General features: G+C 43.1%; 1 long non-coding RNA gene across 3 annotated transcripts in view; it reads right to left on the bottom strand.

Moving 5' to 3' along the window:
- The window catches only part of LOC107978266, a 37413-nt gene that overhangs the window by 4459 nt on the left and 10922 nt on the right, over positions 1 to 22032 (bottom strand). For 2 of the 3 annotated variants that reach the window (XR_003484205.2, XR_003484207.2), the window contains exons 2-4: positions 16827 to 16939; positions 1814 to 1920; positions 1102 to 1178 (exon numbers count right to left, since the gene is read on the bottom strand). This is a non-coding gene — a long non-coding RNA (uncharacterized LOC107978266). The remainder of the gene's footprint in view (positions 1 to 1101; positions 1179 to 1813; positions 1921 to 16826; positions 16940 to 22032) is intronic. The other variant, XR_003484206.2, reaches the window with a different exon arrangement.

Genomic DNA, 22032 nt, shown 5'->3' with positions numbered 1-22032 from the left:
AGATTTTTCTACTATCCAATGTCTTTCTACACCAGTCATTCCTTTCTCATCGGCATTTAAAAATTTTAAAGTTAATAAAGCATTGTGTAATCTATCTCCAGGGGTCTTTATTACCCCATTCTGTTTCTTAAGCATATCTTTTTTTCTTTTTGAGGAACTTTATTTTTTTATTAAGCATATCTTTTAAAGTATATTGGAGATTTCTATAATTGCTTGTTCAGTAGGATTGTGTGGTATAACTGTAATATGGTTTATTTTTATTTATTTATTTATTTTTTGGTTTTTCGAGACAGGGTTTCTCTGTGTAGCTTTGGAGCCTATCATGGCACTCGCTCTGGAGATCAGGCTGGCCTCAAACTCACAGAGATCTGCCCGCCTCTGCCTCCCGAGTGCTGGGATTAAAGGCGTGCGCCACCAACACCCGGCGGTTTATTTTATAATATGCAAAAAAACTGTTTCATTTTTCTAGAGACACATACTTGAGCACTGTGAGTCTTAATTTGTGCAAGTATCCCAATAGTGGTCATAACTTCTAATAAATGTATAATTACGGAATCAGCCTCTTCAGAATGCAGAGCAGTTGCCCATTGAAAGCCTGATAAGTATCTATGATATGGTGACATACTTCAATTTTCTAAATTCCCCAAATGAAACACATCCATTTGCCAAATTTCATTTCTTTGAATACCTTTTGGGTTACTTCCTACAGGTAATGGAGTTTGGTTAAGGACATTTCCTTATAATTCCCTTGACTTGTTGCCAAGTGGTGGAAAGATCTTTTTTTAAAAAAAAAAACTTGTACTATCAACATGGTGTTTATTTTTTGAAACTCTGAGGTTTCTAGCACATTTCCTACCAATAGCTGATCAATTTCATCATTACCTTGTGCCATAGGACCTGGTAAAGTCATATGGGATCTGATATGTGTTATATACAATGGATGATTTCTGTTTACAATTACACTTGATGTAGCTGAATAAATAACAAAGTTAATTCTGAATCATCTGGAATAAGTCCAGCAGTTTCAATATGTAAAACAATTCTTTATGCATATTGAGAGTCGGTAACTATACTAAGTGATTCTGGAAAATCTAACAATACCATGAGGCCTTTACTTTTTTATTCTGTGTGGTAAAAATATCCATTCAGGACATCGTCTTCTTTCTGCATAGGAATTCCTGTAGGAGAATGGGTAGAAGGTAATATGATTAGGACACAATCAAGCTCTGGATCCAAGCGATCCACATACGCAGCCTGTAATTTCTTTTTCACCAGAGCCAATTCTCTCTCACCCTCAGTTGATAATTTTCTTGGACTATTGTACTTACCACCCGTAAGGTTTGAGATAAATTACCTAGCTCTTGAGTAGTTAATCCAATTGTGGGCCTTAGCCAGTTAATATCTCCCAGCAATTTTTGAAAATTAGGAGTTTGTAATTGATCTTTCCTGATTTGTACTTTTTGTGGTTGAATTTTCTGAAAACCTGTCTTATACCTTAGATAAAATATCCTCTTCATGTTTTTTTTTTTTTTCCTGGAGCAATTTTTAATCCCCAGCAAGGCAAAATTCCCTTTAATTCATCAAACATTCCTCCAAATTGTATCTGAATCAGCCAGTAATATATCATCCACATGATGATAAATGATAGATTGGGGAAATTGTTTATGGATTTTTTAACAGCTCTTATACAAAATACTGACACAAAGTGGGGCTGTTGAACATTCCTTGTGGCAAGACCCTCCACTGGCTGTATCCCTCCTGTGTCTGTTAGGTCAAACAGACCCATGGTTAAGAACCACAGACCTGGACTTACTTGTTCTGTGGACCTTGAAAGAAGACACAAGCAAGACTGTTAGGGGCTTGGCACAGGCCATGTGGAACACTGAGCTCTCTGCTGCACCACAGCGCTCCACCTGTTCCCTTGAAAAAGAAAAGATCACATACACGAGTGAATGGCTACTCACTTTAGAGTGTCCGAGTGGTGTTATTTTTTTTTTTAAACCACAAGACTTTATTACTTTCTGGGTCAGCCTCCTCCAGCCACTTCCTGCAACACTGCAATCAAAGTCCAAGCTCATTACCAGAACTTGTACTGCAGTTGGGCAGGACCCTTCCAGGGTCAGCAGATTGAAGTCAACACAGTGTTCTGCCTCTAGACTCTAGAGTTTCAGGCACAAATAATGTAACCCCACATCCTCCGGAGCATTGAAGATGCCCTAGCTGCCTGGAAAAGGTAATTTGGGGAATCAGATGAAACAAGTTCAAGTCTCCAATGACCCACTCACTACTCATGTATGCCAGGTAAGGGCTTCCTGTGCCTTGGCCTCGTTGCCTGCAGTTCTGCTTGGCATAGTGAGGGGCAGGCACCTGAGTTCCTGCTTTTCCATACAGTACCTGTAACCCTGAAAATCTGTGTTCTGTTAACTACATGGAACAAGGAAACAAGGCAAAAATCATAAATTGCTGCAAATCTCCTAGCACCATGCCTGAAGGATGACAAAATACCATCAGTGACTACAAAAGCTCTTTTATCCCAACACAGTGTTGCTGTCATCACAACTGACTGCAAAATGGGGTTACTAATGCCACCTCAGGGCTCGCTGAGGTTTAAATAAGAACAGGCAAACTCCCAGAGCAGGGCAGCTCTTCTTGCCCTCTATCTTGTCTCTGCGATTCCTGTCTTCCTCCCCATTTAATAGTTTGGATACCTGTGGATCCATAAACACGATACATGCATGAATCTATTAATATACAATTATTGGACTAAATCTCCCAAAGCAATTTTTCAGTGCTAGAAATGGAGCCCAGGGCCAAGAAATGCCAGGCAAGTGCTCTGTGGATGAGCCATACCCCAGCCCATCTGAGACAGTTTCATCGAGTACATTAGGCCCACAAAGAATATTTTTCTCAGTCAAGCTCCAGTAATTCAGATATCATCAAAAGGTATGCTTGCATTGGAGAAAATTCGGATGTTGGATTTGACTTGGTGACTCCGCTGAGTATGTGTTCTCTGTTGGTTGGATGCCTCACTATGCGTCTATGGAGCTTTGAATGTAATGTTTCCCATTGGCTATCTGGATACTTGGTCCCCAGTCAGCTTTGGTAAGAGGTGCGGCCTTTCTGGAGGGAAGTGGCTTTTGAAGTTTTAAAACCAGGGGCTGTTGCTAGTTTGCTCTCTCTGCTTCCTGCCTACAGTTTGAGGAATGAGCCCTCAGCTCTTAGCTCCAGTCACCTCACTTGGTGCCTCTACCCTGCCATCATGGACACTAACCTTCTGCACTCAACGCCCATGACCTTCCATGGTCATGGTATTTTACCACAGTAGCAGAAAAGTATGATTTCAAACACATGAGCCTATGAGACCCAATTCTGATTCAAACTGCAACTAGGAATATCCTCTGAATCAGTCCATTTTATGTTGCTATAGTTGAAAAACACAGGCGATGTAACTTGCAAAGCACAGAGGGTTGTGTTTGATTGACAGATCTGGAATCTGGGAAGTTCAACAGCATTACATCATAATATTGGTTCTCATAGTGAGGCAGGGTAAGTTTATACCAAAATCATTTTCTTGATAAATTAGTGATCTGTTAATCTAGGAATAGATTAGCCTAGTCACACCAGCAAAGCCCTATGACAAATCACTTTCTAAAGGCTTCAACTCCAAATATCATTAAATTTGTGATTGAGATCCAAATTGGGGGAGATAATCAAGCTATGGCATCCATGTACATTTTAATATTTCTGCTCTATTAGTAGCAAGCCAGTAGGTAATGCAGATTTTTAAATAAATGACCAAACTTTAGGAATCATTTATCAGTGTATTCTAATTCAACACGGTGTTTTTGAAAAGAATGTCTCTCTGTACACTCCTGCGCTCCTTTTTTCTGTCGATGGACATTCAGTCATGTTGGGAATGTTACAACTGGTGGGAATGAACCCTTGTATATATCTCGCTATGCAGAATGGACTCCCTTTTAGTTTCTCTAATGAGTCGGATGATGCCCAAGCAGAAAGGAACTGCAGAACAGTCCAGAAAACTAAGGACAGTGTCCCTAACAGGGGGAAGCTGACTTTGTTTGAGGAGCGGACTGCATCACTCATCAGGAGAGCACAGAGGCATCTTCTTCAGGAATCAGAATCCAATTTGCTGCCTTTAGCCCCCTTTGCCTGGAGGGCAGGCATATGGCTGAAGCCACTCTGTGGTAGGGCAAAAGGCCTGGGAAGTCTGCTCAGAATATAATGCTTGCTTCCTGTAGGGATTTGCAATCCTCTTTCTCATGGCTGTTGGCAATTTGCAAAAGTGCTCTGTGAGTTTCTTAAGTAAGTTTGGAAGCCACATAATTGAGGCAGTTTAATTTTAGCTCCTCGTGCCTCCTTATAAAACTTAACTGTTTATGAGAAATATAAAAAAGAAAAAAATCTTTTCCTCAGAAGAATTCTCTTTCAGGCTTGAAATAGTCTCATCTGGAGGCATGCATGTGAGGTCGATCAAAGGACTTGTTCCCAGTTTGATGTCCTCAAAATTAGTCGGTGTGAGCCGCAGACGTGTTCTGCTCCAACTCTGTCTGTCCCCCGCTCAGCCTTGTCTCAGCCATAGGGTCCCGACCTCCTTTGGGAAGGGATGGCATTTATTGTTTCCTGGAACCGGAGCTGCGGGAGCTCCTGCCAGTCACCACCTTTGTTCCTTTCAGGCTCAAAATTTTCTACTTAAGTTCTTGGAGCTTCATCTCTTAGTATCAAGCTCTCCCTGTGTGAAGCAGACATGGTGTGATGTCTCTACAGAGAGCCTGGCAGGATTCTGCAAAGCTGCCTCCATAAACCTAGCACCAACCTTTTCATACCCTGGTTTAAAATTGACGATAGGTCTCCGAGACTGATCTCAAAAGTTTGTGCTGTAATTTAGCTGGACATCCAAAGCCCCCCCATGAGGGGACCTGGCTCTCTAGCGACTCTCTCTCCTTTGCTTCACCCCTCCATGTGGACTTTCTGTTCGTGTGGATAAACCCTTTCCACCATCACATCCTCATGGCTTCCTAGTGCTACGTCTTTTTTTCTTCTACATTCCTCGGCTTTCAAGGTACCTTTGAAGTCCTAGACAAATGCTCACTTCCCGACTTTCCCCAGCCACCATCATCTTTGTTGTCTGTGTCTCTCTGACTAGACTGTAGATTCTGTTGTATGGGTGAATGATTCATAGCTCCAAATCTAAGTCTTGTGATGTGTTGGGCACGATGATGGAACAAGTAGAAAATTCTATGCCTGTCCTCATGTGACAAAGACCCAGACAGAACGCAGGAACACTATGCATCATCAAATTACCTTTAGGCTGTTTATAAATGCATTTTGGAAGAATAAACAAGTTGTGTTTAGAGTTGGGTCCTAATCTCAACATGGCCTATAATGGACATGCATTTCCTCAATGGGAAGAAACCACAGCCGGATTTCAGAGTCACTCAGCCTGTGCTCATCTTTCTAGGACAACACACACATTTGTGGTTTTAGGGACCCAAAGCACCTTGTTTGGGTCTTGCCTTGGCTCCAGGATGTATTAGCTGTCTGACATTGGACAGTTATTTGGAGGACTTTAGCTTCACACTTCACAAGGTTGCAATGAGGACGGTTGTACTTAGAACCTCCCAAGACGACTGTAGAGGGAAACAACTGTACTTGACACAGATCGTGTCACATAGAAAATGCTTAGTGAGCATCAGCTGTGTTAATGGAGCTCCCACTAACTCACAGCACCCAGCCCGTTTCTGGCATAGGATAGGTAGTCAACCAACACTGGTTATGTAAACATCTATTAGCTGAAATGAATACATATTGAAAGCACTTATTTATACTTAGTGAAATAACTGCCAGCCACTCCCTTAAGGAACCTTCTCCCTCAGTAAGAAGCCAAGGGCTTTGTGTGTCACACACATCCGTCTGCTGGGAACCATTTGCAGGTATCCCGGTGCAGTGTTGGAAGTTGTTTCCCAGGGGGCTCTGAAGTCTCTGGCTTTCTTTATTTCACTTGATTGCACTTTTGTGACTTTCCAATGGATGCTAGGAATTTTAAATACAAATTCTCCGAGCACTCCGACAGGACAGGTGCTGCCTCATGTAGAGACTTTAGGCCAGTGCCCCTTGAGAAATATCTATCGGTGATGGGCATTGGTCATGGAATGGCCCTCTTCTAAAATGCAAATAGACACAATGACATAATTTATCTTAGAGTCCAACTGGCATCTGGTACTTGCACAGTTGCTAAGATATGAGTCGCACTGATAGCCTTCTGATGCTAAAGTTGTGGGTGAGTCGTTTCTATGGTGTTGCTTGTTTCTGTGGTTTCTAGTGTTGCTTGTCTGTGATTTATTTCAAAGACAGAAACCTTTCTGAACTTGGACACTGAAGCATTCTTGATGTTCTGGTGATTCCCAGAAAATATAATTTTCTCAGACATTGCTGGGGAGAAGTGCAACCAGAGAGAACAATCTGCCAATATTCATAAAGCAAAAACACCCAGAAATTCCCCTCCAGCTGCAGTCTTTATCTCAATGGTTTCTATGTGATTTTTTTTTATCATGTGCTGTATCAGTTGAAAGGTTCTGGCTGCCATTGTTAGCCTGAGTATCACTTTTTATTTATAATTCATGTGTTCAAGTTACTGTTCTCACATGAATATTGTCACACAGATGTAATAGTGGAAAACTAAAATTTCTACCATATTCTCAATCTCCTTGGAGTGTATTTTGAAAGTACTATATAACTTAAACTATACACATATGTATCTACATGTAAGTATGTATGTGTGTATATGTAGAAAGAAGAAGGTGATGTCCAATATGTGATAGTCAAAGGGTTAAAATGAGCAAACACCCACCCATAGTGAAAATGGTAAGCAGACTATTTATGCAGTCATGTAAGTTGTACAAAATGAAAAGGTAAGAATTGTTACAATGCATAGCGCTTCACGAGAAACAATCCCGCTCTTTAACAAAGAGACCAGTGAGAAGAAAGCAGGCTTTAGCTGCATTCTTAGGAGACGAGTGCCAGCCTAGAGAAACAGCAAAAGTGGCTGGCCTGTATGCCTTTCTAAATTTTAATTATTTGTTTTTAATTAAAATATAATTTTATAATTTCCCCTCTTCACTTTCCTCTTCTAACCCTTCCTATGTCCACCTCACTCCCTACACACACACACACACACACACACACACACACACACACACACACACACACACAACCTCCGTGGTCTATTCAGTATTGCATGTAGGTATATAATTCCAAAGCTGATGACTTGGATATTGGGTGATCGATTACAGGGCGCATCCTGAGGCATTCTCCTCTCTCAGCAGTCATCAATTGCCCGTATTTCTTTGGCTAATCAATTTTATGCCTCCAGATGAAGTGCTTATGATACAGACCTTTTGTTTCTCAGTGTCAGCAAGGCTCTGTGTCTGGGAAATGGCAAGACTCTTGCTCCTGCAGCCCCGAGCACAGCCTCTTACAGCAAGCTTTACAAAAGGGTGTGGGAACGTCACCTGCCAAGCCATTGCTTGGTGGACTCATTTCCCTTTTCAGGTAGCCATTCCGATACTGTGTCGTCATGCCCCCTCTTGGACATACGGAGTCATGGACATTTAGTGGGCAATGCATGAGCTCTGTGAGCACATGGTGACTCAGGGAAGGTTCAGGAACAGAAAATATAGCTGAGTTATTTGGAAAATAGTTCTCATACTGAGTTAGCTTAAAACTCACAATGCGGTTAATTTTCCAATCTTTTTTGAAATGCCTGGTCGTTCAACAGACTGATTAATTTGAGTACTTGAGGGTTTGTTTGGTTTTTGGGTTTTTTCTTTTCTTTTTTTTTTTTTTTGTCCTTGAGATTTAGATTCCATTCATTCATTAAAAAGCAGATTTCAAATGTTTTCTTTAAACTTTCCTGTTTTGCATACATGCTTTTGTGTATACACTGTGTGTGTGTGTGTGTGTGTGTGTGTGTGTGTGTGTGTGTGTGTGTGTGTCCATCTCCTCTCTAGTACCTGTCTCTATACCAAAATAATTCTTACTTAGAAGGGTCACGGTATTATAGATACATCACACTCAGCCTTGTTATAACTTTATTGTCTCTGTAAATATCCTTCTCCATATGAGGTCCCGTTCTGAGAAACTGGAAGGACAGATTTTAACATCCTTTTCTTAGGAGGATACATTAATCTCATAAATGTCTGTCTGCTTCTAGCACTCCAGAATTGATGTCTTTCATATATGGGAATTTCATTTCACCTGTCTCAAAATCTCCAAAATCTGAATCATTTTAGCATCTACTCTATGTTCCAAATCTCCTGGTCACTGCCAACCTGTCAAGGTCCCACATCTAATCTGAACCATCCACATGGAACAGATGAGACTGTGTGGTTTATCCTGCGTGTCATTATTCATTCCCACTTATAAAAACTGATGACAAGCTTCGGTCCTCCAAAGTATAAGCCAGGAGAGACAGAGGACTGGCATTTCATCCCACAAAGGAGAAAGAAGGATGGAAGAGGCCCCGGATCCACAGCCTGGGAAACTGAGTAAGAAAACACCACTGCTCCAGAACTTCTGAATTATGGCTGTTTTTGACTCCATGCTGTGTGAGACAGTCACCACTCCACCGAGCCCCAATAAAACCCTGGAAGTCCTCGGACCTTCTTCCCGGTCCCTTATCTCTGACCTTTCAACTTAGAAGGGCAATGTTTTCTCTGAGATATGACTCACATACCTGTCCATTCAGCAAATTGCATGATCATACGCACACTCTTAGAGTGCTCTCTGGGATGTACTGCTGAATTTAACAGTATGCATAGGCTAAGAATCTTCAGAATCATCAAATTCTGGTTTCCTTGTGCTGAACAATTCCATCTTCCTTCCTTTCTTTCCACCCTAGAAATCTCATTTTACATTGATTGCCTCTGTAAAATCTCTAAGCGAAGTCCTGAGTGTCAAGAATCCACCGTAGTGGTTTAGAAGGAACACAGTTCAGCTCAGAACAATGCACAGAGAAGAGAAGGCTTCATAAATTGCTCATGTCATAGGAGGTGGGTGCAATTACTGATGGACCTTACACTGAATAGCTTGCCTCAGTTTAAATTAAACACTCTGCAAAGGGGAGAACATGGTGGTGGTTAAGTCAGTGCTTCACTAAGAATTGTCAGCAGTGTCGGGGGAGTGGCAGAGAGCTGGAGAGATGGCTCAGTGGTTAAGAGTATTGGCTGCTATTTCAGAGGACCCAGGTTCAATTCCCAGCTCCCACATATCAGCTCACAGCTGTCTGTAACTCCAGTTCCAGGGGGATCTAATGTTTTATTCTGGACTTTGTGGGCACTGCATGCACGTGGTGCACAGACAAACATTCAAGCAAAATGCCCGTATACATGGGTTAAAAGAAGTGAAGGAATTAAAAAAATTATCTGTCCTGAGCTTGCACAGGTCTTGTTCAAACTGTCTTAACTGCTGTGAAATTCTTGTGTGCAACTGCCCTGCTGTGGGCACAAAACCCTGTTTCCTCGTAGATACACACCAGCTACAGCTCTTATAGTCTTTCCACCCTTTCTTGGCAATGATCCCTGAGCCTTGGGGAAAAGGGGTGAGACATAGATGTCCTGTTTAGGACCACATGTCCAAGGGAATATTGGAAGCACAAACTGTACTTGATGGGTTTAAATTAAAAGAAAGAGAGGGCATGAAGTTGAGTGGGCAGGGAAAGGGGACAGATCTGGGAGGAGCTGGAGAAGGGTGTAGATATGATCAAGATGCATTGTCTGAAATTATCAAATAATTGATTAAAATGAAAAATAGAAAAGGCGAAAAAGAATTAACAGCTGCAAAGACTTAATTTCATAACAATGCCAGGGTTTTAAGTGATGATAGATTCCAGTCCAGACGGCTGCTCGGGCCATGCTCACCAGGAGTAGCCTCTGCCTTCTGTAAAGGAAATGGCTTGAAAGCCTATCTGTGGTTCTAAAAACCCCTCACTGACTCCCCTGCTGCAGAGGTTTATTCTCCAGCCAGGTCCCATCACCCTTATCAGCCCCAAATAAACACACAAAGACTTAGAGTAATTATAAGTCTGATAATTATAAGGCTGATGTCTAGGGATTCTTATTGGATAGCTGTGTCTTAATTATTAACCCATTTCTATTAATCTATGTATTTCCACATGGTCTTGGCTTACCAGAGAACGCTGGACCTGTACTTCCTTTGGCCGCTGTATGGTGACTCTCTTTGTCAGGCTCCCTCTGTCCACCTTTCCCAGAATTCGCCTCATCTCCTCTCCCCACCTATCTTCCTGCCTCCATTGGCCAAACAGTATTTTATTCATCAACCAATAAGAGAAACATATATACAGAAGGACATCCCCATCACTCCCCATGTGCCCAGACACCAGGATAGTGGCAGGTGCCATTCTCATTTGCCTAAGGAAGTTTGCTGACCTCAAACTGCCAGACGTCAGGATTTCAAGGGACTACAGGTTTAGACACACACTCCTATCTGTGTAATGGGCACACCTCAACTAAGTGTGTCTCTCACCCTCACCCCCCCCCACTTCTCACTTGCTTCTCCAACCCCCTACCCCACCACCTCCATAGCCTCTGAGTCACACATTCCTTCCTAGGAATGCAATATGATCCTCTCTTGCCTCTGCCATCTATCTGGGAACCAGATAGACTCTGACTAAATGCAACATCCCTGTTTTCTCTGAGAAGGATCACCCCTATACACACAGACACACTCTTTGTTGGGGGCTTGGATTCACAACAGAGCCTCTGCCATGCTGTTTGTCTGTATGCTTATAGCATTAATAAGTCATAATAAACTTATTAGTCCAAAGGATAACCCTTCTCGGCATCCTCCTTGAATCTTAAATCCAAGAACTTTCAGGTGGAGAAACCAAAGATGCTTGATTGATTAGATTTATTGTCTTTCAATTTTTCTCTCAAAGGAATTTGAGTTTTATGTAGAACTGCCCGAAGGAGGATTTAGCGTAGGCTGATGTCTGTCTGTGGGGGACATTTCTTTCAAAATACTAGTCCTAACATCCTTCTGGCTAACAAGTAATTCCTTTCAGAATGCATTAACTTAAACAAAACCCTAAATTTCACCAACTGAAAAGTTAAATAGTCCTTAGCTAGCTTTTGAAGTCTAGAACAGCATATTCCCACTTTGCTTTAACTCATCTACCCAGTGTTTCAATCAATGTATTTGATAAATACCTTAATATATGACTTAACTTTGTTGTGTTACTATAGAAACTTCATCAAACTATTGTCACATTGAAATAGGCAATTTGTAACTTCAGTCTGTGTTCCCAGACCACGCTCATTCACATTGGCTCCAGAATAAACTATCCCTTATGAGATCAGAGTTGTTTTATGTTGACAAAAGATACAGAAGTTTGTGGTTAAACACAGAAGGAGGGGCAGAGAGGGCGGATGAAGGAACAGTGGGAGGTCAAATGGGGGTGGGGGTGTAAGAAAGAACAAAATAGAATGGGTGTAGAAACAGGTGCAGGACAACCACATAACGTACTGCAGTATAAAAACTAAAAGAACGCATATGAGCTACTGCAGAATAAGACTAAAGCAGTCAAAATGCTATTAAGTGAAAAATTTAAAAAGTACCAAAGTGAAGAGAATGATATCTCATCATCAACAAAAATCATTCCCTTGCTTACGGCAGCAGAGAATGTCTCTCCTGTTCTTGGGTGTCTTGTGGCTTTGAATCTGCAGCTCAAGAGTTTTCAGGCTGTGTCTCCACTTCACACTTGCTTGGCTAGTGTGGTAGGTCTGTCCTATCTCAGGGGAAACTAAGAGGGGTGAATTTCTGCCTTGATCTGAGAGGGCACGTCTCGCTTTTACCCGTGTCTCAGCTTTCAGTTAGGGGTGTCCTGTCAGAGTCCATGCCAACTTCCAGTGCCCACTTTCCCGGTGTACTGTGGTCCCAACTCTTGAAGACTGCAACGTCTGAGGCCCCACCCTACCTACATTTATTTTTGATGGACTCTTACTATCAGGGAGGGCTCAGACTACTCTATCTCCCCTTGAGTTTCTTTGCTCCACTGAGCGTCAGTTCAGGCTAGCTCCTACGGGGTCTCATGTTCTCAGTGTGTACAAGGAGATGCTTTGGACTGTGGAGAGGTGTTTGGACAGTGTTTTCTGATCCTCCTGGCTGAGCCTTTCTATGGTGAGCTCAGCATCTGCTCCCTCCTTGCCCCCAGCGTAATAGAGTGTCACAAGGAGGCAGTGGGTAATTCTCCATCGTGGAGGTTAACAGAACACGTGATGTATGAAAGCAGAATTTTTATGAAGGACAAAGGCGGCTGAACAAGGGTAGCAGGACAGGTAAGGGAAAATGAGAAAGGATGGCATAGCTATGAAAACGCCACAACAAAACCATTGCTTTGTGTGCAAACATTAAAAACTAGTAAATAAACAATACCAAGCAAAACAAAGTAATAAAAGGGGAACATTAGAGATAACTAAGAAAAGAGAATATTAAATGTTTGAAAGTAAATGCTTGAAAGATGGGGTAGATTGTTGTTACACCAGAGAAATAAACAAAAGCAGAACACGGCTTCTGTCATTTAAGTTCTTAGCAATTGTTTTTCAAAACCCAGTGCACGAACAGCCCATATGTTCTTCAATAGATTGTGGCTTAAACAAACTGTGTTATATCCACAATATTGAAAAATAACCAGTGCTAATAAATAAATAATGTGTCATTGATACAGTCAACAAATTTGGTGGATCTCAAAGACATGAAGCTGAGTGAAAAGCAGAGTCAGTATGTGTGGTGGTTTGAATGGAAATGGCTCTCATAGACTCATAGTAAATGACATTATTGGAAGTGTGACCTTGCTGAGGTAGGTGTGGTCTTATTGGAGGAAGTGTGTCACTGGGGTTGGGTTTTGAGGTTTCAAAAGCTCAGGTCAGGCGCAGTGTCCCTCTGTCAGGTCAGGCGCAGTGTCCCTCTGTCAGGTCAGGCGCAGTGTCCCTCTGTCAGGTCAGGCGCAGTGTCCCTCTGTCAGGTCAGGCGCAGTGTCCCTCTGTCAGGTCAGGCGCAGTGTCCCTCTGTCTTCCTGATGCCTAAGAATCTGGATTTAGAACTCTAGCTACCTCTCCATCACCATGTCTGCCTGTGTACAACCATGGTCTCTGCCATGACAATAACAGACTAAATTTTTGAACTGTAAGGCAGCTCCAATGAAATGTTTTCCTTTATATGAGTAACCATGGTCACAGGGTCTTTTCACAGCAATTAAAAACCTAACTAAGACAAAAGTTGGTACCAGGGGCTGGGGGATTGCTGTGATTGGCTGAACCATGATTTTTTTTTTTTTTTTTGAGAGATGTGAACTTTGGGTTAGAAAAGCAGTTGAATACTTTAAGTGGGGCTTAATGGGCCATCCTAGCATGAACATGGAAGACAGTGGTGCTGAGGGTGAGTCAAACTGTGGAGGTCTGGCTCAAGAGGTTTCAGAGGAGAAGAATTTTAGTATGAGGCTTGGAGACTATTTTGATATTTTGGCAAAGACTGTGGCTGCCTTTTGCCCTTATCCAAAAAGTCTGCCTTAGGCTAAATTGAAGAGTTTTGGATTAATTGTGTTGGCAAAGGAAATCTCAGAACAGCCTAGTTCTGACTCTGATGTGCGTTTGTTAGCGTTCACTCTAATGCAGATCTATAATGAAAATGAGCAAGCTGAGCAAAGAAAAATACACAAAGCACCGTTTGAGGAGAAAAGGGATACCAGAAGGTGGAATAGAGCTAAATCCTGTGTTCAAGGAGATAAACAGATCACAGGAAAGTCTGACATTAAATGGATTAAAGGGAATGGTGACATCAGGTCAAGACTCCACCCAGCGAAGCTTCCAATGTGTGCAAAGGAAATAAAGAAATCTATGGCTAGGTATGGTGGTACACACCTTTAATCTCAGCACTCCTTGAGTTTGAGGGCAGCCTGGTCTACAGAGCAAGTTTCAGACAGCTGAGGAAGGCAGTGCAGGACACAACCCAAACCAGAAGCTGGTGAAAGTGTGTTTGGACGAGGGGGCCATGTTCCAGGTCCAGAAAGCAACAGAACTTGGCAGCTTCAGCCTCGTGGTTCCAGCTTTAGAGTCCAGGATACAATAAAGGGGAATCTCCCTCCATAGCTAAGGAAAGCTGACGAGGCCAGGCATGTGTCAGGGATGTCCCTGCATGGAGGCCTAGTGAGGCCATTGTGTGAAATTCATACACACATGTATATAACCCATATTGATTATTCTTAGCTTCCACCTTCTCTCATTTCCCTCCCATCCCTGTGAACCCCTCTTCTTTCCAGAAAGTCTCTTTCCCATGTTTGAGTGTTTTGGTTTTATCATGTGACTTAATGAGTTTAACCAGGGCCATCAGTGTGATCATGGGTTTGGAGCCATTTTTGACGCCTGGTGATCATCTCAGTAGGTATGCAGCTGAAGACAATGACTGCTTCTCCTCCAGAATCCATCATGGGTCAATAGTGCAGGAGAGAGAGAGAGAGAGAGAGAGAGAGAGAGAGAGAGAGAGAGAGAGAGAGAGAGAGAGAACCCTGCAAGTCCGTCCTGTGCAGGCCCAGTGAAGGTATCTGTAACTGCTGAGTTCATGATTGCAAACACTGTGCCATGCCTAGAAGATGGCAATTGATACTCCTCCCTATTTTCTGACTCAACACTTCCGCTCCCCTTCTCCCTCTTCTGCCATGTTCCCCAAGCCTCAGAGGAAGTAGTATACAAGTGGTTTACAGCTGGGTGTTCAGCCATCACTTATTCTCTGAGATTGTTTTTTGTTTTGTTTTTCATTTTTTTGAGACAGGGTTTCTCTGCATTGTTTTGGAGCCTGTCCTGGCACTCACTCTGCAGAGCAGGCTGGCCTTGAACTCACAGAGACCCGCCTGCCTCTGCCTCCCGAGTGCTGGGATTAAAGGCGTGCGCCACCAACACTGGGCTAGCCACCACTTATTCTCATGGCTATCCATGAGTCTGCGTTCACCACAGTTCATTGCAAAGAGAGCCTCTCTGGTAAGGACTGAGAGCAGCATCCATCTACAGGTATAATCATAAATATTTACAAGGCAGTTTGGTGCCATGTCAGTGTGGTTTAAGGGGCTAAGACCTCCTCAGCTAGAGGTTTGAAAGTACCAGGCATGAATTCCCTCTGACAAAGCTGTCCTCGAACCCAGTCAGGTAGCAGCTGGTCATGCTCAGCGCACCACTGTTACACCTGTGAATATATCTTGCCTGGCAGGCTGACATTGACGTTCTTATGGGGAACAGCTAGATAACATCGCTGATGCCTTTTCCTCACAGCAGCCCGCATAGCACCTTTGGGAACTGTTAAATCTCCCCAGGTGGGCGGAGCCTCCAGTTCAGATTCAGCTCGATTTCACTAGACCTTGCAAGAAAGACCTGTGATGTCTTCAGCAGTAAGATCTCATCAGTTAGCTCTAGTGGGCAACTGAGAGGAACAGCAAAAGCCTGCATGGCTTGGGAAGCAATGACTTCTAAGGAGCTGTCCTCCACCTGTCATTGGGACTTGTGTTTACTAACTCATGGCTTTTAGTGGAGTATTATAAGACCATACAGGAAATCTCTTTTCTAACTTACTTTTTAAATTTACATTTTAAAAATTGGCTTACAAAGTAGAAGGTTTTTATATAGCTTTCACTCATTGTTTATTGGTTAATTCCCCTAGTCTCTCCTGTCCTCTAGCCCTTTGTGCTTAAGAGTTTCTGCCTGGACAGCCCGCTACACACACTTACATATGTCCTACCCTCTGCTGTCTCCTCTCCATCAAGGGATCATCCAAGCAATGGTGTCTTTTTAGTTTCCTGGCTTTTCCTCATATGCATATTGAACACACTGTAGCAGAGATTAGAACTATCCTCTACATAGGAGGGAGAACATGGTGCCTGTCTTTCTGCGCCTGGGTGGCCTCACTCAATAGAATTTAAGTGCATGGAAAATGCGTGCAAGTTGCATGCATAATTTTATGGCATTTTGCATAAGGGACATCAGCATCCAAAGATTTAGGTATCAAAGACAATTTTTCCTCTAGGCAGTCCCCAGGGGATACAGACACAAAACTGTGTTACAGTGCAATTTTTGCATGGGATTTTCCCCCCTTCATTTGCCGGTGTCTTTCTAGTTGTTATATAAATGCACTGATAGCAAAATAAGAGGGCAGACAGCTCCCAGGACTAGGTCAGAGTTGGGGGCTACCCTGCATGGGGGGGCAACTGAATTTCTTGAACTCCACAGTCGGCTTTCTTCTCCTCTGAAGGAAGTGATCTTTTTCATGAGTCACATCGCTCTGGAGGCAAAGTGGCTTCTTCTTTCCTTCAAAAGGCACAGTGATTTAATCACAGATAATTGCTGCTCCAGAAGATTGGCATTTTACATCCCTCGGATTTGCTGTCTCTCAAGTCACACCGCACAGCGAGCAGGTGCTGTCAGTACAATAGACGTTCTACCAGCACAAAACCCACCTGTCTCCTACGTGCCTCCCGCAGTCACTTTTCCCTGTAGTGATGGAAAATGATGGAAATACTTTTCTCACCCTATCATTATGTTATAGAATATGTTGATTAATGTCTTGGGGATCTCAATTCCATTCCTGGTTAGAATAGAGGAACTACCATTTATCAAGCATCTGTTTTAAACCCTGAGTTAAATGTTTTAAATGTAATGATTCATTCATAACAAGGATGTACAAGCAACATAAAGATTACAGTTTTCCAGGTAGGAAGACTGAGGCTAAGGGAGACACAGAATGGAACGTACCAGGTGAAGGGATACATTGTCCACATGCTCAGCCATGGTGTCAAGTTGACAAGGTCGTATCAGCTGGCTCCACTCTTGACTGAAATCTCAGGCAGGATACTAAACTTCAGGCCCTGAATTTGTAAACAGAGAACAATTCACCGTCACAGCATTGTTCCAAGGGCCAACTTACAAAATCATTCCACCATCACAGCATTGTTCCGAGGGTTAACTTACAACTAACTATGGCTTTTACTTGGTGCCATTATCACAAGACCATTTAAAGTCCCTTTTAACAGGTATTATACGGTTCCCTTTTGTCAGGGCCCATAAAGATAGTTCCGCTTATCTTGACACAAGGTCAGAGAGTTCAAAACTGTCCTTAGTAAGTCATAGGACCTAAAGGTCTAAGGCATGGCTACAGTAGTATGTTTGATCTTGGCCTTGGGTGTCTTATCTAAATAACAACAGATTTGGTATGAAGTGTGGTTACTCTTAACCCTCAAGGCCAGATAACGAGAAATTGAATCTAAGGTGTGGTTACCAAATCCTGGGAGAATTGAGGAAGAAAGTCTGTCTGTTCCATATACATGATACCATGTTCTCCTTTTCAGTTAAGGTATTTAAGAATGGTAAAAAAATAAACTGAATCTGTCCTCCTGATTTTATTCTTGTGTCTCTATCTTTCTTTTAATGTCTTCAGCTAGCCTTTCTCAATCCACACTACCCCTCTCAGGTATGAACCAGGCAAGTCTGCTGGCTCTGACTGCAGCCACTAAACAGCAGTTTCCCATACCCTTTAGTTTTATTTTTGCATCTAGCAGATTTCTTCTTGGTATTGGGTTTCTTCTCTTTTCTCTGTATCATTTTAATTAATTATCCTGTCTTCTTCCCCCTCTGTGGACATAGGCTTTTATTCTAACAGTAATTTCTACAGTGTTTGAAATTACTCCTATGAGGGATGAAGCCTTAGGGAGTGGCCTTGTAGCATTGCAGAAGTTTAGGACCTAGGTATATGACCTTTTCTGGAAGATGTACTCTCTGACTTTGGCCTTCAATCAGGAGAGAAGTCTGTGTGCTCTTGGGCACTTGGGCACTTAGGCACAGATCACGTGATTTTCATAAGCCTTGTTGTTGGCTTAAATAAATACTGCTTCAGAGAAAACTAGAGCATGCACAGGACGACACAGAAGTCGTCATCCTCCACAGCTACAGAAGAAGCCAGAGAAAGGCAAGAGGGACACTGGTGCCACACCCTCAAAGTTCTTGCAGGAGGATCCTTGGAAGCAGACAATCTTCTGTTTCCTTGGTTAAGTTGAAATCTAACTATTCTTGTGTGTGTATGAGAGAGGAGTATGAGAGAAGGAGAGAGGGGGAGGGAGGGACAAAAAGAGAGAGAGGGGGGGAGAGAGAGAGGGACAAAGAGGGAGGGGGTAGGGAAAGAGAGAGGTAGAGAGAGGGGGAGGGAGGGAGAGAGAGGGAGGAAGAGAGAAATGGAGAGAGAGGGGAGGGAGGAACAAAAAGAGAGAGAGACAGAGGGAGAGAGAGAGGGAAAAAGAGGGAGAGAGAGGGGGTAGGGAGAGAGAAAGGGAGAGGGGTAGGGGGGTGGGGGGGAGAGGGAGTATCTATTCCCAGTAGGATTGCTTCCTTGATGCTCTTTCAGTGTGTTTTTCTTTAGTACACAGGAAGGATGTTAACCTGCATGAAATTTTGTATCCTACCACTTATGTCCTGGGAACAGTCCTTTAACTTTTAACCTCATTACAAATTACACTCTTTGGGCAATGTTAGAAGTTTCTTAGCAACCTTTGGAGATGCAACTTGAGAGGCACTCAAACCCGATATACACTCATTGCAAAGAAAGCTAATTGCAGTTCTGTGGCCGAGTGGCCCACACTTGTCACCTTGGGGTGCTTTGTTCTCTCTCGGGCACCGTTCTGTCTTTCATAAACCCAAACTTGCTTTGTGTTTAGCTTGTTCTCAAAGTCATTTCTTTGTCAAAGCCTCAAATCCCAGTTTTGCCCTAACAGGGGTCTCTGAAAAGAGGTCCCAGGCAGCTGTCAGTGTGCTGAGAGACTGTGTTCCATTGCCAGTGACAATCGGAATCCTGCTTGCAGCTGACACCTACACCTGACAATCTTATGGAAGGTGGAACTCTGGCTTCATGGGATCCAGTGCTCATTCTGGGTGGTTTGAACCTGGATCCTTCTGTGATGTGTCCAGTCTGCCTAGCACCAGGTGGAGCCTTGGAGTACTTCCTTCTAGGAAATGGGGTTTCTTAAAATGATTCTAACTCACCTGTGTTTATGAAGAAAACAGCTTAAAGAGCAGAGGAATAGGGATCTCTGGTGATAGAGGAGTAATGGGCCATCAGTGTGTGAAAACATGACGAGCAAGACCTGTCCTGTCTGCCAGTAAGAGGCTACAGGTGGTCACAAGATAGACTCTCTAGGAGAGGCCTCGCAGACACTCGGCAGACGCATGGGGACATCCCCAGAGGAAGGGGAAAAATGGATTTGCAGAGCAGTAGGTCTCAACTAGACTGGGCTTTGCTCTCTGGGAGACAGCTTCAAGTGTTCAGAGCAGGAAGAGGAGAAACAAAATGAAAGGTGCTGTACAAGTCTGGGTCTCCAAAGCTGAATTTCTCCAAAGTGAGGGACATCATTCCATTCTTGGAGGAACGGCTTGGTAGAGAAACAAAATGGGCACTTTCTATAATGGTTGTTTGACTCCAAGGCTGTGGAGACGGGCTCCAAGGACTGACTTACACACTTTGCAAATGTGTGCTCACTTGTGGAGCCAAGGGCATCATAGGGATTGTGGTTGTCTAATTCTAAGTCGCTATTGCACACTTGATGTTGTGCTTATGTTTTAGTGATGGGGGAGGTCCTTCTATGTGTATGTTTGTCTTATTGGTTGATAAATAAAGTACTGTTGGCCAATAGAAAAGCAAGATAGGTAGGACTAGGAGTTGAGGAGGATTCTGGGAAATGTAGTAAAAAGAAATCTTGTGATACAGGCAGGAAGTGACATAGCAGGCAGACTCAGAATATAAGCAGGAAATCACTCTCTTTCTCCTCCTCTTCCTCCTGCTCTCTTCTCTACGGAGCTGCCATGTGATCCCGGGAAGAGGATGCCAGTGGAAGGCATCCTCAATAAGATAAGTCTTACAAAATATGCAGATTTATGATAATTAAGACTGAGTTAGAATATTAAGAAATCCTAATCAATTGGCCAGTAGCATTATAAACTAATATAAGACTCTGTGTGTTATTCTGGGCGCCCACGTGGTGGCAGGGCTCCATTGGATGGAGTAAAGACTTATCGTTACATTTTAGTCCATTCTAGAGATGACTACCACCAAGCAGGAAGAAAATCCTAAGAAACTGAATCCACCACAAGTGGACATCAAAGCGATACTTATCTGTATTCTTGCTAGTGATCTTCGGGACCTTGTCAGTCCTTTTTACTATATTTTCCTGCTCAAGGGAAGGTAAGATACACTGAACACCAGAAATGCACCCAATCTTTTCTTACTTAGCCCTAGATACATTTGGAACTGGGGTTTCTGCCTCCTTTGTCAAAGAAGGCTTCTGAGGCCCAGGAAGGTGAGGGAACTGTGGAGGCCCACTGGAAGGAAGGAAAAGTGGAAGTCAGTTGTATTCTTGCTCTACTGGGTGTCTCTGCCTCTCTCTGTACCAGGGACCTGTTGCTTCTGGCGTCATCTTCAGCCTTGATGCCCATTTCCCCTGTTGCCTGATGCCATTCTGCCTTTGTCCTCTTCCCAAGGTCACATATCATTTACAAACTCAAATCTCCCAGATCCCAGGCCCTGAATACTTCCACGCAGCCTGTCAGTGCCCTACAATAACTGTCAAGGGTCCCAGAACACCTGTGATGGTCTGCCTGTCCTCTGTAGAAGTGGTAACTATTTTCTATGTTATAGCAAGATGCATGTTGTTATCACTGGGATTGTATTCCCTGAAGAAATAAAAACAAAAAGCTTTCTGATTCCATTCAGTTCCCTCAGGATAGGCAGGACAGCAAGAAACAGGGTTACCGGGATCCAGGATCCTTGGAGTATGATTTCAAAATTCAGAGATCAGGAAACAAAGAGTGTCTCATTAAAACTTGGGTGCCTATTTGATTTATTAATCATCTTAGCCTGATGCTCCCTGATAAGTCGGCCTTGAAATATTAATCACCGGGTTTGTGGGAGGGAGATGCTGGCTGTCACTGCTTTCCTTTTAACGGCTTGCCTGCCCACATCCAAAGCCTGGAATAGAACTTGGGCTCTGAGGGTGAAGACTTGTAAGGTAATGATGGGTGGGTGGTCCTGCAAGCATGGGCCTTCCCACCATCCGCCGTGTGACTGTGACTCATCACCAGGCACCATGTCCTCATTTGCTATGCTTGACATTACTGTCTTGGAAGTACAGTGCCTTCTAGATGAGGAAAGTGAGGCTTGGCAATGGATGATATAAAGGACACACTGCCTAGACCTAGGCCAGCCTGCCGTCCTCTCTCAGAAACTTCCTAATTAGCTGCCCTGCAGGGATGTGTCTGAATGATCCTGGATCAATAGGAACTAATGAGATGTCAGGGAGTAAGTCTGCAAGGAGTTATTTGTAAGTTGGATTGTTTTCTTCCCTGAGATCAGACTTTCCCCAAAGTTTGAAAGTACTCGACTCTTTTGTTTTAATTACTTGGTAAGACTCACAGACTTTCCAATGCAAATTCACTCTAAGATTTGGATTTGAAAATAACCAGATTTCAAAAGCCTAAATTAGTCCATTTGTTCGATATGTTTACTTATTTACCTATTTGATGAACAAACAGTATTTATCTGTACCAACACCGCAAAACCACTGAGGGTGTGCTATGGCTTCTCGATCCAGAACCACCTGGTGATCTGATAGACTTTTAAAGGAGGCTAAGGAGGGGGTCACTGACTGCCATGTTCATTTGGTATTTTCCCCTGAGGGCACAGCAGTGGGGAGAGAGAAGCACAGGAATTGCATTGCATTCTGAGTCACTTGGGATGGTTTTCATGGCACGAGTTTGTCTCCACCTAGATACTTGGGCTCTTTAGTTTCATTTAACTCTATGGTTCAGGAACAGAATTTTTTCTATAATATTATATAAAATATGTATATCTTTCCTAAGTTCAACCTATGAAATTTTGTAGTTAAAAAAGTCAAGTTTATGGCTGTTAAAGGCTGGGCTC

Source organism: Cricetulus griseus, chromosome 3 (assembly GCF_003668045.3).
Source record: "Cricetulus griseus strain 17A/GY chromosome 3, alternate assembly CriGri-PICRH-1.0, whole genome shotgun sequence".
NCBI classification, from domain to species: Eukaryota; Metazoa; Chordata; class Mammalia; order Rodentia; family Cricetidae; genus Cricetulus; species Cricetulus griseus.
This window is presented reverse-complemented; position numbering and strand designations above follow the sequence as displayed.